Raw genomic sequence first — 12598 nt, forward strand, 5'->3', positions numbered from 1 at the left:
GCGCGGCGCGGCGCGGGGCGGGGCGGCTGTTTCTGCGCGCCGCGTCTTTTCCCGCAGTGCCCCGCGCGCGGCCTTTCCCGCCGGGATCCCGGTCCCGGTGCTTCTCGGGCCGTTCGCAGCTGGGTCCGGGCCCAGCCAGACTGGGTGGAAATCTGGCTGACCTTGGTGGTCTGTCTTGCCAGCTGGAGCAAAGGGATGCCAGGGGACGGGTCTCGGTGCAGTGACTGCCATTAGCTTGGGGCCGCAGAAAGTTTCTCCCCCTTCTCGGGCTCCTGCCAGGCCCTTGTCTTTCAGAGCCAGGCCCGATTTCCAGATAACATTTAAGTTTGCGGAAAAGGGGATGCCAGGTCACGGTGGTCACGGCTGTGGGATGCAGCCTCTGAGATTTGTATTAATTTTTGTGAGCCGGGGAAAGGGCTTGCTGCTTTCTCCGCCAGGACTGATGTATCTTCCCAAGATGAAAGTGCCTGGTAGGGGCGAGGGGCCTCCCTGGGAAGGTCATGAGCATGTAAGGTAATGGGGCCCAGACTGTGACTTTTAGCACGTTTATGAGTGACATCCCCCGGGAGGGCCAGGAGAACCATTTGACCTGGTCTATCATATTCAGGAATATACTTCAGTTTAGATGTGGTATTTTCTCTAAAAGAGATTTGTGTATATAACCCTAGATAGCCTTATCAAGATTAAACCCAATTTAAATTGTTAACTATAAAATATTTTAGAATTTTGTCTCATTCTAGAATGGATTTATTCGAAACAAAAAAAAGGAAGAGTCCCAAGTTTCGTCTCAGTGAAACCTCGCAGTTCAATACTATGATTTCTTTTTTTAAAGAGTAGGGTCTTGTTCTGTCGCTGGGATTACAGGCATGAGCCGCCACTCCCGAATCCCGGGGCTATGATTTTTGAAATCATGTTCGTGAGAAGGCAGAGCACATGTGTTGAGAGTCAGGCATTAAACCTGGGTTCAAATCGTTAGTGCTTAATCATTGTAAAGCAGTTAGGAGGTTGTGTTCAACATAGCCATTATCAAAGAATGAATGTATAACTTTAAGGACCAATGATATTTTAAACTTTTTTTTTTTTTTTTTTGAGAACAGAGTCTCGCTCCCTCACCCAGGCTGGAGTGCAATGGCAGGATCTTGGTTCACTGCAACCTCTGCCCCCCGGATTCAAACGATTCTCCTGCTTCAGCCTCCCCAGTAGCTGGGATTACAGGCGTGCGCCACCACGCCCGGCTAATTTCGTATTTTTAGTAGAGGCGGGGTTTTTCCATGTTGGTCAGGCTGGTCTCAAACTCCCAACCTCAGGTGATCTGCCCACCCAAAGTGGTGATCGGCCTCCCAAAGCGCTGGGATTACAGGCATGAGCCACCGCGCCTCGCCGAACTTTCTAAGTTTATTACTATTTTTTGAGAGAGTCTCCCTTTGTCGCCCAGGCTGGAGTGCTATCTCAGCTCACTGCAACCTCCGCCTCCCATGTTTGACAAATTCTGCCTCAGCCTCCTGAGTAGCTGGGACTGCAGGCGCCCACCACCATGCCTGGCTAATTTTTGTATTTTTAGTAGAGATAGGGTTTCATCATGTTGGCCAGGCTGGTCTTGAACTCCTGGCCTCAAGCGGTGCTAGGCCAAAGTGCTAGGATTACAGGTGTGAGCCACTGCACCCAGTGCTCCCAAAGTGCTAGGATTACAGGTGTGAGCCACCGCACCCAGCCTTAAACATTTTTTTAATTAACGCAACCTAAGGTAAAATTTTTTAACCAAATTTAACCCATTCCCAATCAGATTGAATAAATGCCTAGCAGCTTATGTGTTGTGCTAAAACACGATATATTATCTGCCAATAAAAAACAGTATTTTGTATTTATATAGTTTCATTACCAAGAAGCTTACTTAGCTTTATAGATTTCCCCTCTGTAATCTGATTAACCTTCATAGTATCTTGAGGTAATGTATACTGTAGCAATCAGACACTTAGGTAGTGACTTCGTGAGCTCTGACAATGAGTCAATATAATGCAAGAGGCTGTGTATGAAGTCCAACCTGGATGCGTCCACACCACACCAAGAGGACAAGTTAAAATTACCATAGGACCAAAAATTAATATTTTCTGACTTATTTTTGTTTAACATTCCAACCATAGTACTGTATAAAATGTTTGCTATTCATTATAGACCCAGGAATGGAATATTCCTAATATTTAAAACAAAAATTTTAACAGCTATAGAAAATGAAAGTGAGTGTGAGATAGAGATACTGGACATAATGTTCTATAGGTTTTAAAAGACTTGAGTAGAAGAAATGGAAACATAATGTCTTTACTTCTTGGCAGTGGAGTAGTAACAGCTAATGGCTCTTTCTACCTAGCATGCAGCTTCCTGTAATGACTATTATTAATAGAGCCAGGCTGATCGTGAAGCACCAGAAAAGGTGTATGGTGGAATTTAACTACAATGGCTTGTGTTGCCTGGATATGCCCTTTGGTATGCCTATTTTACTAGAGATGTTTGAAAATAGGAAAAAGCTCACTCAAAAGATAAGCTGCCAGTGGGACTTGAAGAGACTCCCATTACATTCCTCTTCCCTAGAGATGTTTTATTCTCCTCCTTTCCTCCAGTGTTTAGTCTCATGCTCAGCATTGCAAGGGTTACAAAGGTGACTAGTTAAGACACAGAGTTTGCCCTTGAAGAACTTGCAAGATAACAAGGGCCATAAGAAAGTATTAAGTGTCGGCCGGGTTCGGTGGCTCACGCCTGTAATCCAGCACTTTGGGAGGCCGAGGCGGGTGGATCACGAGGTCGGGAGATGAAGACCATCCTGGCTAACACAGTGAAACCCAATCTCTACTAAAAACACAAAAAACTTCCCAGCACTGGCCGGGCGCAGTGGCTCACAGCTGTAATCCCAGCACTTTGGGAGGCCGAGGTGGGCGGATCATGAGGTCAGCTGATCAAGACCATCCTGGCTAACACGATGAAATCCCATCTCTACTAAAAATACAAAAAATTAGCCAGTCGTGGTGGTGGGCACCTATAGTCCAAGCTACTCGAGAGGTTGAGGCAGGAGAATTGCTTGAACCTGAGAGGCGGAGGTAGCAGTGAGCCGAGATCACGCCACTGCACTCCAGCCTGGGTGACGGAGCGAGACTCAGTCTCAAAAAAAGAAAAGAAAAGAAAAAAAAGCTTCCCAGCACTTGGGAGGCTGAGGTAGGTGGATCACCTGAGGTCAGGAGTTTGAGAGCAGCCTGGACAACATGGTGAAAGCTTGTCTCTACTAATAACACAAATATTAGCCAAGTGTGGTGGTGGGCACCTGTAATCCCAGCTACTTGGGAAGCTGAGGCAGGAGAATCGCTTGCACCTGGGTGCAAGAGATTGGGCCACTGCACTCTGGCCTGCACAACAGAGGGAGACTCTGTCTCAAAAAAAAAAGTCTGGGCGCGGTGGCTCACGCCTGTAATCCCAGCACTTTGGGGGGCTGAGGCAGGTGGATCATGAGGTCAGGAGATCGAGACCATCCTGGCTAACAAGGTGAAATCCCGTCTCTACTAAAAATACAAAAAATTAGTATTAAGTATCCTGAGAGAAGACCAGATAAAATGCTATGATTCAGCATCATTCCTAAAATGTGTACCAGTTGAGCAATACCTGCCAACTCTTAATTTCTGCTTAAATGCCCAACTGCATAGTACATGCTGTTAAGTTGAGGGGATAGGTGATACTATGTAAACCTATGTCTTGCCCCTGCCAGCAAGGAAATGGTGCTCTGTGACTTTACTTGGAAAGTATGTAACTAAGACTGAGGAGAATAAATTGATGTTTTCACCTCTCATATTTGCTTCTGAAGCAGAAAGTTTACTAAGCTAAATCCTGAACTAGGAATTAGTAATACTAGTAATAGCTAATTGTTAATATATATACAGCTCTTATAACAGTTTCTGGCATAATTACTGTGCAAATATTATTTCTTATTATTTATTGGGTGCTTACTATATGCCAGGCAATGCTTTTAACCTCTTTATGAGTTTTCACAAACCCCCTAGAAGTACTTGTATTATCCCCATGAGGAAACAGGTCGAGAGAGTTTAAGTAATCTGCTCAAGGTCAGAAAGTGAGCAAATGACAGGTCAGGCTTCAAACACAGACAGCCTATGTGCTTGAACAGTGCTACTGGCCTCCCAGTACTTACTGAGGTGTACTATAAAATTCTGTTGACTCCCTAAAGCGATGGTGTAGGGAATGCTAACTGATGATAAAATATGAAACACTGACAAATCATTTAGTGAGCATTTCATTAGTTAGTTGGCTTCCTCTTCTGTGATCTTGAGTTGAAACTCTCTACTGCAAACTAACTGGTTAGAGAAAAATTTTATTTGCAAATAGTTAAAAGTTTCAAAGTAGGCCGGGCGCGGTGGCTCACGCCTGTAATCCAGCACTTTGGGAGGCCGAGGTGGGTGGATCACGAGGTCAGGAGATCAAGACCATCCTGGCTAACAAGGTGAAACCCCGTCTCTACTAAAAATACAAAAAATTACCCGCGTGGTGGCAGGTGCCTGTAGTCCCAGCTACTCGGGAGGCTGAGGCAGGAGAACGGCGTGAACCCAGGAGGCGGAGCTTGCAGCGAGCTGAGGCTGTGCAGCTGCACTCCAGCCTGGGTGATAGAGCGAGACTCCATCTCAAAAAAAAAAAAAAAAAAAGTTTGAAAGTAAAACCACCCATTCTTTTTCTTTGTATAAAGTAAAGGAATAAAGAAGGGCTACTCCATAAGCAAAGCAGCCTCTTTTTTTCCTTAAAAGAAAAATAGCTGGCCAGGTGCAGTGGCTCACGCCTGTAATTCCAACACTTTGAGAGGCTGCGGCAGGTGGATTGCCTGAGCTCGAGAGTTTCAGACCAGCCTCGGCAACATAGTGAAACCCTGTCTCTACCAAAAATACAGAAAATTAGCCAGACGTAGTGGCACCTGCCTGTAGTCCCAGCTACTCAGGAAGCTGAGGTGGGAGAATCACCTTAGCCCAGGGTGGAGGTTACAGTGAGCCGAGATAGCACCACTGAACTCCAAACTGGGTGACAGAGTGAGATTCCATCTCAAAAAAAAAAAAAAAAAAAAAAAAAGAGAAGGAAAAGAAAAGCTGCATTTTTTAAAAAAGTAATTTTATATCAAGTATCTACATAATTTAATTAAACTTGGAACTTAACAATGGATATCAAAATAATGAGGTTTTTTTGGTATGGTTTATTTATTTTTTTGAGACATAGTCTCACTCTGTTACCCAGGCTAGAGTGCACTGGTGCAACCTCGGCTCACTGCAACCTCTGCCGCCTGCTCAAGTGATTCTCCTGCCTTAGCCTCCCGAGTAGCTGGGATTACAGGCGCCCACCACCACGCCTGGCTAACTTTTTGTTTTTTTGAGACGAGGTCTCGCATTGTTGCCCAGGCTGGAGTGCAATGACGCAATCTTGGCTCACTGCAACCTCCACCTCCCGGGTTCAAGCAATTCTCCTGCCTCAGCCTCCTGAGTATCTGGGATTACAGGCATGTGCCACCACCCCCGTATAATTTTTTTCTTTTTCTTTTTCTTTTTTTTTGAGAAGGAGTCTCACTCTCTCGCCAGGCTGAAGTGCAGTGGCGCCATCTCAACTCACTGCAACCTCTTGATTCAAGCAGTTCTCCTGCCTCAGCCTCCCTCCCAAGTAGCTGGGATTACAGGCAAGTGCCACCATGCCCACCTAATTTTTGTATTTTTAGTGGAGACGGGGTTTCATCATGTAGGTTTTTGTATTTTTAGTAGAGACAGGGTTTCACTATGTTGGCCAGGCTGGTCTGAAACTCCTGACCTCAGGTGATCTGCCCACCTCGGCCTCCCAAAGTGCTGGGATTACAGGCGTGAGCCATCGCACCCGGCCATAATTTTTGTATTTTTAGTAAAGACAGGGTTTTACCATGTTGGCCAGGCTGGTCTTAAACTCCTGACCTCAGGTGATCCATCCTCCTCCACCTTCCAAAGTGCTGGGATTATAGGCGTAAGCCACCGTGCCCAGCCTTATTTAACTCTTAACAAAAGCCTCTGTGGCCTGGCGCTGATGACTCACACACACAAAAAAAAGAAATCCTGATTCTAGTACTTTCTAGCCATTTGTCTAGAGTTGGAGACCAGCCTGGCCAACATGGTGAAACCCCATCTCTATTAAAAATACAAAAATTAGCCGGGTGTGGCCGGCCCCTGTAATCCTAGCTACTCAGGAGGCTGAGGCAGGAGAATCAGAGCAGGAGGTTGCAGTGAGCTGAGATTGCTCTATTGCACTCCAGCCTGGGAGACGAGTGAGACTCCGTCTCAAAAATAGTAATAATAATAATAATAACAAATTTGTAAAAATTAAATTGAAAAAGAACTACTATATAATTGGGTGAATTAGAATCTAAGATCCAGAAAAGTATTTAGTCTAATCACAGATATTTAGCCTAATCCATTCATTTTAAATGAAAAAAGGAAACTTACAGAGTTGCACAGAGTTCCTACAAATCCCAAAAAGAGCAAATGTTTTGAACATGATCTAAACTAGGGTGCCAGCCACATCTCATAAGGGGCTTAATGCCTGATTAATGCAATTAATTGCAGTGATGATAAGAAAAGGAGAGCCTAGGTTTTATACTACCCATTTGTTCATTGAGTTTCTAGCCCCTTTCTTCAGAAATTAACACAAATGGCCATTCTAGTTTATAAATTAGTCACTCGTGAGTTTGGCAAGGATGAATCAATAAATACCTCAGTAGTTTTCAATCTTGAGAAATGTGCTCAGACCTCAATTTATGAAATATTAACTTAGACTCTAAATTTTTATACTATAAAAATATCTTTCATGGCTGGGCTCGGTGGCTCACACCTATAATCCCAGCACTTTGGGAGGCTGAGGTGGGCGGATCATGAGGTCAAGAGATTGAGACCATCCTGGCTAACACAGTGAAACCCCATCTCTAATAAAAATACAAAAAATTAGCCAGGCGTGGTGGTGGGCGCCTGTAGTCCCAGCTACTCGGGAGGCTGAGGCAGGAGAATGGCGTGAACCCAGGAGGCGGAGTTTGCAGTGAGCTGAGATCGTGCCACTGCACTCCAGCCTGGGCGACAGAGTGAGACTCTGTCTAAAAATATATATATATTTTTTTTCAATTATTAATTGTAACTACAAAAGAAAACATTTGTGTTTATACTTGGCCAAAGAATGGCTTTTAGATAATTAAAATATTGCAGATATAGTTAACATTCCCTTCAATCACCCCAAGTCCTACTTACTTTCCTTCCTCCCAATATCATAAAAATGGTATAAACTGGGCACAGATATGTGCCTGTAGTCCCAGCTACTCAGAAGGCTGAGGTGGAAGGACCCTTGAACTCAGGAGTTTAAGAGCAGCTTGGGCAACATAGCAAGACCCTGTCTCAAAAAAATTATGTATATCATTCTAGTCCATTTTAAAATATTATTTTTAAGATTTTATTTATTTATTTATTTATTTATTTCGAGATGTAGTCCTGCTCTGTTGCCCAGGCTGGAGTGCAATGGTGCCATCTTGGCTCAATGCAACCTCTGCCTTCCGGGTTCAAGTGATTCTCCTGCCTCAGCCTCCCAAGTAGCTGGGATTACAGGTGCACACCACCGTGCCCATCTAATTTTTGTAGTTTTAGTATACATGGGGTTTCACCTTGTTGGTCAGGCTGGGCTCGAACTCCTGACCTCAGATGATCCATCTGCCTTGGCCTCCCAAAGTGCTGTCATTACAGGCATGATCCACCATGCCCAGTGTTAAATATTATTTTTTAAAAAGTATGGCTTCCCTAGGCACACTGCTTTTAGGGTACCCCTGCTCCACAAGGAGCAGTTAAAAAATGTGCGTATACATTAACATATGTGTGTGTATGTGTATACATGTGATATATATTCCAAACCATACATGCACCCTTAACATTTTTACGTAAATAGTATCGTGTCTATTTGCTTGTGTTCCCGTACAAGAATGTAAGATATGTGAAGCAGACTTTATCTTGCTTTGTCTGTTTTCTGCTGTACTGCTAGCTCCTAGAACAGCTCCTGACACATGGTAAGCACCCAAGTATTTGTTGAATAAATAAATATCAATCCGTAACTTGCTTTTTAAATTTGATATTGTGTCTCTAAGATCTATCTGCGTGTGTGTGTGTGTGTATATATATATATACATGTTCATTCTCATCTAGTTCATTACTTTATGCTGCTTTATATTATAAATAAACTATGTTCTATTTGTTCATTCACCTATTAGAGGATATTTACATTATTTTCACTCCTTTGCTATCATAAACCCTTACATGCAAATTTGCAATTTTTTTCAGGCCCATGCAGAATCATTTCTCTAGAGTATATATGCCCCAGGAGGTGAATGTTGAGCAATGAAGGGTGATATTTTAAATTTCACTGGTTGCTTGTCATATTACTCTCAAAAGTGGCCATAGCTAATTATACTCTCAGTAGCAGTGGATGAAGGCTTCATGTTTCTTACACCCTTGCAAGAACTTTATACTGTGAGATTTTAAAATTTGTTTGCCAATCTCATGGGTGAAACATGGTGTCTCTTTTTATTTAAATTTTTATTCAGGTCGGGCACAGTGGCTCATGCCTGTAATCCCACCACTTTGGGAGGCCAAAGCGGGTGGATCACGAGGTCAGGAGATTGAGACCATCCTGGCCAATGTGGTGAAACCCCATCTCTACTAAAAATACAAAAAATTAGCTGGGTGTGGTGGTGAGCACCTGTAGTCCCAGCTACTCAGGAGGCTGAGGCAGGAGAATCGCTTGAACCTAGGAGCGGAGGTTGCAGTGAGCCAAGATTGTGCCACTGCGCTCCACCCTGAGCGAGACTCTGTCTCAAAAAAAAGATTTTATTCAGATAACTGTAGATTTCATATGTAGTCGAAAGAAATAATACGGAGAACTTGCATACCGTTAACCCAGATCCTACTAATGATAATACTTTGCGAAAGTATAGTCACAACCAGAACATCTTTGTACAAGTTTCCCTAGTTTTACTCAGACTCATTTTATGTGTATGTGAGTGCGTTTAATTATATAGAATTTTATGTCATATGTAGGTCCATGTATCCACCTCCACACTCAAGATACAGAACAGTTAAAACACAAGGATCTTCCTGTCGTGCGAAATCTCAGTTCACTGCAACCTCCACCTGCTGGGTTCAAGTGATTCTTGTGCCTCAGCCTCCCAAGTAGCTGGGACTACAGGGATGCATCACCACACCTGGCTAATTTTTGTGTTTTTAGTAAAGATGGGGTTTTACCATGTTGGCCAGGCTGGTCTGGAACTCCTGGCCTCAAGTGATCAGCCTGCCTCGACCTCCCAAAGTACTGGGATTACTGGTGTGAGCCACTGCATCTGGCCTCCCCCTCCTTTTTAATCTCTGTTCTTCATTTGCAAGATTTTATCCTTTCAGGCTGGGCAAGGTGGCTCATGCCTGTAATCCTAGCACTTTGGGAGGCTAAGGCAGGCAGATCACTTGAGGTCAGGAGTTCGAAACCAGCCTGGCCAACATGGTGAAACCGCGTCTCTACTAAAAAAAAAAAAAGAAGTACAAAAAATTAGGCCGGGCACGGTGGCTCACGCCTGTAATCCCAGCACTTTGGGAGGCCAAGGTGGGCAGATCACGAGGTCAGGAGTTTGAGACCAGCCTGGCCAATGTGGTGAAACCCTGTCTCAACTAAAAATACAAAAAATTAGCCGGGCGCAGTGGCACGTGCCTGTAGTCCCAGATACTAGGGAGTTTGAGGCAGGAGAATTGCTTGAACCCAGGAGGCAGAGGTTACAGTGAGCCGAGATTGCACCACTGCACTCCAGCCTGGATGACAGGGAGAGACTCCATCTAAAAAAAAAAAAAAAACTAGCCGGGTGTGGTGGTGGGCACCTGTAATCCCAGCTACTTGGGATGCTGAGGCAGAAGAATTGCTTGAACCCAGGAGGCAGAGGTTTCAGTGAGCTGATATCACACCACTGCACCCCAGCCTGGGTGACAGAGCAAGACTTCATCTCAAAAAAAAAAAAAAAAATTTATCTTTTCAAAAATGTTGATTCAATATTGTATGTGGAAACTTAAAAAGAAAAAGAAATAAAAATTAAACAAAATGTTGTATAAAAGGAACCATGTAGTATGTAACCGTTAGAGATTGGCTTTTTTCACTCAGCATATTCAGCATCCAAGTTGTTGCATGTATCAGTAATCCAAGGCCAGGCACAGTGGCTCACATCTTTAATCCTAGCACTTTGGGAGGCCGAGGCAGGCAGATCACTGAGGCCAGGAGTTTGAGACTAGCCTGGACAACATGGTGAAACCCTGTCTCTACTAAAAATACAAGAAGTAGGCCAGGTTCAGTGGCTCACGCCTATAATCCCAGCACTTTGGGAGGCAGAGGTGGGTGGATTACAAGGTCAGGAGTTCAAGACCAGGCTGGCCAAGATGGTGAAACCCCGTCTCTACTAAAAATATAAAAATTAGCTGGGCATGGTTGCACACGCCTGTAATCCCAGCTACTTGGGAGGCTAAGGCAAAGAACTGCTTAAACCTGGGAGGCGGAGGTTTCAGTGAGCCGAGATTGCACTACTGCACTCCAGCCTGGGTGACAGAGCAAGACTCCATCTCAAAAAATATATATATACAAAAATTAGCTGGGCGTGATGGTGCATGCCTATAGTCCCAGCTACTTGCGAGGCTGAGGCAGGAGCATTGCTTGAACCTGGGAGGCAGAGGTTGCAGTGAGCCAAGATTGCACCAGTGCACTCCAGCCTGGGTGATACAGCGAGACTCCATCTCAAAAAAAAACCAAGAAAAAAAAAAAAAAAACATCCCTTTTATTGTTGGTATTCCATGGTATGGATGGACCACAGTCTGTTCAACCATCACTCATTGAAGGACCTATGTTTATTTCCAAGTTTGGGCTATTACAAATAAAACTGCTGTTAACATTTATGTATAGGTTTTTTGTGCGAACATTAATTTCCATTTGGTGTCTCATTTTTTTCAATTAGCGTCTCCCAGATTACCAGTGGGGTTGAATATCTCTTCATAATATTTGTAGACTATTCAGGTTTCCTCTTTTGAGAAGGAGCTATTTTGCTTATTTCTTCTGTTGGGTTGTTTGTCTTTTTCTTACTACTTTGTAAGAGTTCTTTTTTTTTTTTTTTAAGACGGAGTTTTGTGCAATCTCGGCTCACTGCAACCTCCGCCTCCCAGGTTCGGGCGATTCTCCTGCCTCAGCCTTCTGAGTATCTGGGATTACAGGCATGCACTACCACGCCCGGCTAATTTTGTATTTTTAGTGGAGACGGGGTTTCTCCATGTTGGTCAGGCTGGTCTTGAACTCCTGACCTCAGGTGATCCACCTGCCTCAGCCTCCCAAAGTGTTGGGATTACAGGCATGAGCCACCGCCCCCAGCCTAAAAGTTCTTTATATGTTCTGCATAGCAATCTTTTGTCAGTTACATGAAATTGTTTGTGTTGACATTTTGGTGGTCATTGTTTCTGAACGTGCTGTAAAGTTTAGGAATAGATGAATGATTTCTGAAACTTGAATTTGGATCGCTGATGAAGTGACCAAGGGGTTTCATTCGGGGCTGCCCACCTTGTGGAAGTTTGGGCCTGCTGCACCTTACATGTAGCAGTGTTTTCTTTGCATCCTTGCATGCCAGCGATACACTTTAATTGGTGGCATGTTAGGTTCTAGGCACCCAATATCAAAACATCTACCTGCTTGAGGGCAGATGTCACGAGCACAAATCCTTTGCCTTGTTTTTTTGGAACATTCAGATACATTTATTGCATTGTAAAACCAGCCGTGTTTTCTGGCATTTTGACCAGCCCTTGGAAACTGCTGACATCATGATGTACTCCTTGCCTGGTGTTTCCATTTTCCCCAGCACTGCAGCTAGAATTTAGAATCCTGACTCACCCTTCAGCCAGCCACAGAGAATGCTGATTATTCTGGTACAGTCAATGCTCACGAAGTGACTTTGAAAGGGGAAATAGCTTTTGGACAAGTCAAAGCCAGTGCAATTTCAGATAATAGCCAAGCTTTTCTTTTCTAACTTTCTCATCTGCTCAGATGCTGCTGCTTTCTCCCCTGATGGAAGCGGAAGCCATGATTCTGCAGTCCTGGCCATAAAGCTGTGAATTGTACAAGCTGGCACAGCCAGTACTGCCCTACTGAGTTCAGTGAACTGTCCTTCTGATCTGCACTGAAAGAGCCTGGCTTTGGTGCAATGCTCACAGTGAAACCGTCTGCATAGCTGAGCTAACAATTCAAACTTCAGCTCTCATTTCAATAAATTACCTTATAAAACACTCACTGACCAAGATTACCTTGAGTAGCTTATTTATATGAATTTTGCAATTACCCCAAGTTAGCCATGGAGAAACTGATATACAATGTTTCTTTTTTTTTTTTTTTTTTTTTTTTTTTTTTTGAGACGGAGTCTCGCTCTGTCGCCCAGGCTGGAGTGCAGTGGCGCGATCTCGGCTCACTGCAAGCTCCACCTCCCGGGTTCACGCCATTCTCCTGCCTCAGCCTC

General features: G+C 44.1%; 1 long non-coding RNA gene across 1 annotated transcript; it reads left to right on the plus strand.

Annotated features, from left to right (window-relative positions):
• The first annotated feature begins 75 nt into the window (after positions 1–75).
• Positions 76–12371, plus strand: LOC115832132. The gene is made up of 2 exons (XR_004027573.1): positions 76–470; positions 12133–12371. It is a non-coding gene; the product is annotated as an uncharacterized LOC115832132 (long non-coding RNA).
• Positions 12372–12598: the final 227 nt, after the last annotated feature.

Source organism: Nomascus leucogenys, chromosome 21, assembly GCF_006542625.1.
Source record: "Nomascus leucogenys isolate Asia chromosome 21, Asia_NLE_v1, whole genome shotgun sequence".
Classification (NCBI taxonomy): domain Eukaryota; kingdom Metazoa; phylum Chordata; class Mammalia; order Primates; family Hylobatidae; genus Nomascus; species Nomascus leucogenys.